The sequence below is a fragment of the Crocodylus porosus genome, unplaced genomic scaffold, assembly GCF_001723895.1.
Source record: "Crocodylus porosus isolate Cpor-Errol unplaced genomic scaffold, CroPor_comp1, whole genome shotgun sequence".
Classification (NCBI taxonomy): Eukaryota; Metazoa; Chordata; order Crocodylia; family Crocodylidae; genus Crocodylus; species Crocodylus porosus.
In genome coordinates this window covers 97,614,726-97,620,094 of record NW_017728947.1, presented here as the reverse complement: position 1 = coordinate 97,620,094, position 5,369 = coordinate 97,614,726, and the positions used below count along the sequence as shown (strand labels likewise).

Genomic DNA, 5,369 nt, shown 5'->3' with positions numbered 1-5,369 from the left:
ATAATAACCTTGTCTAGCTCCTCTTTTGGCCTCTGCCTTAAGCCTAGAGGAACCAAGGGCACATAGGCGACAGGTAGGGGGTGCACGTGCCCCCCCTGACGGGGCCAGTGCCCCGCCAATGGCCAACACTGATGCTGTTGGTAGGGCTGGTGTGCCCCCTGACAGGGCTGCCGCCATTGGCGGCTTCTGCGGGTGCCCCCAGATTCAGGAGGCACCAGTCACTCATGCAAGGGCATGAACTGTGGAGTGGCTGGAATCTTTCAACTCCATTCTGTACTATATTAAAAGCTTCCCTATTCCATGGACATTGTCCAGCTCTGTCAATCACTGTTTCTCTGTCCCTCCAATCACTGTGACCTCTCAGTAAGACCGTGGACTTGACAGATTTTGAACCCAATAGTGCATACTTGTTCCTTGATACTTCTACATTTCTTCAGGTTTTTGGTCTGTTCAAATTCTTCCTTAGCATGGATTAATTCATCATTATGACCTGTGTGCTTTGGTTGTTTATCATCTACTGCCTGTGGCTTTTTAGTGTTGATATCACTGCTTCTAGTATCCTGTTGGCTTGCAAAGCTCAGTACAGATTGGCTAAATTAATCAATTTAATTTACTTTAAATTGATAATCTAGTCACCTGGTGCCACAATTTCCCATTGTTCCTATGAAGAAATGTTAAGAGCTAATGCTGTTGTCATCATCCTCTTTGTCCACACTTTGCACACTTTCCTGGCATGGGGTAACTCTTGCTGAATTATATTGTCCATTACAATTCTTTTTTAAAATTCTGGGCATTGTCTTGGCTTTGGGTTTTTGCTAAAACATGTGCTACTTGAAATGTTTTTTTGTGGACTCCACCTCTGAGCTACACCTGCCTCTCTGCTTCTGTCTCTTTTCTTGCAGTAGCTAGGATTCTCTGTAACACCAGGAGTGACAAAACCCTGCCTGGATGGACTGAGTGACTTCCTTTTCTTGGGGTATAGGTTGTAGCCAAATTTTAGTTGTCCAGGATTAATGCTGGGTCTTGCCTCTGAGAAATTTGTCCCTGACCCCAGTCATGGTCTTGTCTCTTACTAGAGACGGTGTTACCAAAATTGGAAAAAAGGTCATTCAGGTTTAGATTTTTTAATGCTCTTGTCTGTTTTCATCTTCTTTTGAACATCTGTGCAAGAACATCTCTCCCCTATGCTTCATTCTTATATGGAATTTGAATACTCCTCAAATTTCTATAATACAAGGCATGGACTTGCTTCATTTTAAAGTGTTCAAGGGGATTTATTGCGTGGGAGCGTGCATCAGATGATTCAATAAAATTGTTCCACCTATCTGTTCTTGTGCTATGGCAAGAAAAAGTGAATGCATAGTACTTTACCCTTGAATGTGATGGAGAAAATTATTACTGGCTAGCTTCATTTGCTGTGGGTTACAATGGGGCAGAAGAAGGAGTTTTACCAGAATCAGCTGCACTATGCTAAGTTCTCCACCTTTAAATTGGTACAACTGTTTCATATGCCTCTGCCCACAGTTTCATAGCTAGTCTACTCTGAATTGATTGAAAACTATTAAAACTTTCAAGTACTTTAAAGCTAGCTATTTTCAGAAATCAAGCTGCCATCTGACGTTTTCCTTTCACCGTCACCCGCTGTTCTCTGGTGGAGTGCAGCACTGCTGCAACCTACATCTGTTGTCCCTACATTTCCAGAGGGTTTCAGCTCTGCTGGGACTTTTAATTGCTCTATTCTTCCACTCAAGGGATTTTCTTAGTTTCTTTTACTCCTGGTACCATGTGTTGTTCATTAGTGCTCAGAGCCAAGGAGTCTGACAGAGGTCTGCTTCGTTCAGTGCCTGTGTCCTGACTGATCAGCATTGCATAACATGAGCTTCTGCATAACATAACAGCTGGTTCCAACTGGCTCAGGCCAGGGCCTCTTAAAGGTACATTTCCCCACTACTTAATGCAGAGTACATAATGGAGCTTTAAGCATAATGGCTTGGGATGAAATCCTCAGTTGTGGCTTTCCCATGTGTTAATACTGAAGCTAATACAGTGCCACATCATACCACCATTTCTTTTGCTCATTATGCATATGAAATAATTATTATATGTAATTGCCACATGCATTTTGTAGGCAAACACATGTTCTGCCCTTGTCGTGTGAGCCTGCTAATAAGTGAGACTAAAACCAAGTTATCAAAAGTGACCAACACTTGTAAGTGCCCCTATATTTAGATTCCACTCTGTCAACATACCCAACTTGGAGTGTTATAAAGAGGCCTGTTTTTTCACAACTCAGCTCTTCTTAAAAATGAATCTCATTAAAGGTGGCCCTGGCTGGGTGTGCAGAAACTCCAGCTCTTTGCCTTGAAAAACTTAGCCTAATGCTATAGTCTTGTAATATCTACCGTCTAGGTAGAATCTCTGACTTCAGTGGGGCTCCGGGCTATTTGTGTAGAACAGGTGATAGGATTGTGGCATAGCTTTGAAATCAGGTGTATCTTTTTCCAAAATCACATGTGTTTCTGAAGGCAACTTAGTATGGTTCTAATGAGGATGTGGCAGAGAGGATAAGATCTGATTTTATGCTAGTACATATGGTGCATAGTAATGGTTGATTGACATGCATTGAATATATTGCAGCGAATGAACTCAGGCATTGGCATTTCCCATTCCAATTAATTTAAGGTCTACAAGAAGCTATTTAGAAACAAGAGGAGTGGCTAAGAAGGGTGGAAGGGGATCCATTAATGTCTCTTTTTCTTCAAAATATTATTTACATAAAGAGGGTTCTAGATATGGCATACAATTGAAATGCAGAGTTAGCTGACTCAAATGGCATAAAGTGACCAATTAGACAAAATCACATGCCCATAGCTAGCTTATTTTCAGTCTAAATTATGCACAGTGCACTACAAGTTAATAAGGAGTCCGTGGAAAAATAAATAAGATAACAAAGGAATTCTTGTTGTCATTCAACCCCATGTGTTTTAGAAAACATTGTGTTTTAGAATCACTGGATACATTTTCAGTTATTGGCACCTGCTGGGAAGACGGAAAGCTAGAAATGAAAAACAGTAATGTTAAAACTTTTAATTCTTTCTGCATTGTCCCAGGGGCTATTTTTTTTCCTGAGGCATCAAAACAAACAGCAGTTTTGGTTTTATTCAAGGACAAACCTGGACAGGGTAAAACTGGTTTTTTTCCCCTTTAAAATAAGTATTACCATAAATGAGGATAGATGCTTTTTACCCTTAGCTATTTTTATTTAAGAAAACTTCTTGAAAAAGCATTCACTATGAGCATACCTTGTCACCAACTTTGCATGGCAGACTTAAAGCCAAAAGCTTCTTTCTAAGATTTTAGGAGACTTTGAAATATTGAAGAAAGCTAAGTTAATGTTCACCTTTATTACTATATTTTCCAGAGAAAGTTAAATAGCTACAGCAGCAGTAATGTTGTCATCTTTGCATTTTTATTTTGCTGCTTCAAACACAATAAATTATACAATTATAGAATAAATTATACTTTAAAGACATGGCAATCCTCTAAGAAACTGTTCATTAGACAGTTATTGTAATATATGAGACAAGAAATAACCCAAAATAGGCCTTGTTCCAGTTTCCACTGAAGCCAGTGGCAAAATTCCAGTTATTTCAATGGTTCAGGATCAAGTACATAATGATCACAACTACCCAGCAATGAAGAGTTACTGCCCTGGAGCCAAAACCTCATCTTTCTTCTACAGGTGTGCTGGGCTAATAGCATGGCACAAAGCTGTATTTTAACTGGAAAAACCAAGCAAGAGTTGGTGAGGTGGTTCAGAGGATTTTTGCCCTTTACATATTGCAAAAACTACAGCTGTCTACAGAAGCAAATAGGTTTAGGGACAGGCTGAAGGGTCTTGTGGCCCTAAATTTAGGTACCATGTGGCCTGGTTGTGTGGGTACCTGGTTAGTGGGAGATTTCTGTCTCCTGGGCCTGTGGGACATGTCTACACAGAACCGCATGGTGGTAACAGTGCTGCAGTGAAAATAGGTCCTTCCTATTTATTCATGCTGCACACATACCCAGTGCTGAATAAATGTAGTTTCAGTAGGATACACACTTTGGGCACACACCATACCACAGGCTCTAGCACTCCCACTAGAATGACTACCTTACATGTTATTTAGCATAAGATGTGTGCAGATAGAGTGACTGGGCAGGATGCATGTTCAGAGCAGTGCTTCCTAGCACTAGCTGATGTCATGTAGACATGCTTCAGTAGTTCCCATGGGTAAAGCCCTTCTAACTGGATTTTGCTCACAGCATAGTGCTGAGTTCCTGTGACAAAACCTGGTCATTGTGATGAAAGGAGATACCTCAAGCAAGGAAGGTGAGGTTTGGGGGGAAATGCCTGCTTGCTACAACTGCAAAAGGGAGGAAATTTGACATGGTTTTTATGTGATATTAATGGTGCTATCTCCTTGTACAAGAATTAGGCTGCGATATGCTTCTGGCTGTACCATGACTGATCTCCAAACATGCAAAAGGTATTTTGGAGCACACCTCCTTAAAAAATGACTTTCAATATAAGTCCTTTCCATTGTTTTTCTTGCTGGGTATACTTAGTGGCTTCCCTTTTTCTGAAACTATTTATCATTTTTGCCTTTCTTATCTTGGCAAAGGAAACCAAGCTTTTGTTTTAGAGACTGAAAACGTTATCTGTCTTTGTAGGTTTAGACACCTACCAAGCCATCTCTGCCTGCAGGAGCCTATGTGGTACGTAATATAGGCGAGAGTCTATACTAAACCTGAAATTTTCATGAAGTAGAGAATGCTGAGACATTTACAGCTGCCTGGCACTGATGCTGGACAAAGAAATGGAAATCAGTGTATCTGCCAGGCTTGTCAACACCTTTGAAATCTGCTGGTGCCCTGGAGAATTAGTTGGAAAGGGTGAAAGAACCACACTGACAAAGTCCAGCCCGCTGTCCCCATTTCTTCCTTTGTCTTTGTTTCTTTTCCTCCTTCATATTTGCCTTGCTCTCTGCTGTTTTGATCCCAACATTAATGTCGTAATATTGGTAAAAGCCTTAATTAAAAGATTTATTAGCTTGTGTTTTCAATTGTTTACGGAACAAAAATACTATCAAAATAAAAGCTATTATACAACCCTTTCTTTGGGTTCAAGCCGCCTCCTTTGATTTCCATTGTTAAACCCCCATTGGCTTTAATAATGCCCTTCATAGCTCACTTACATACTTGCCAAATTGGCTGCTTCAACTTAGTCACTTAAAGGTGCCTAAACAAAAGCCCAACTTTTCAGAGATGTGGGACATCTTCAGTGCCTCTTAGCCTAACTGGATAAAATCATACATATGCCTAACAGA

General features: G+C 40.5%; 1 long non-coding RNA gene across 1 annotated transcript; it reads left to right on the top strand.

Annotated features, from left to right (window-relative positions):
• The first annotated feature begins 214 nt into the window (after positions 1-214).
• Positions 215-5,169, top strand: LOC109321762. The gene is made up of 2 exons (XR_002104164.1): positions 215-738; positions 4,714-5,169. It is a non-coding gene; the product is annotated as an uncharacterized LOC109321762 (long non-coding RNA).
• The last annotated feature ends 200 nt before the right edge of the window (positions 5,170-5,369 follow it).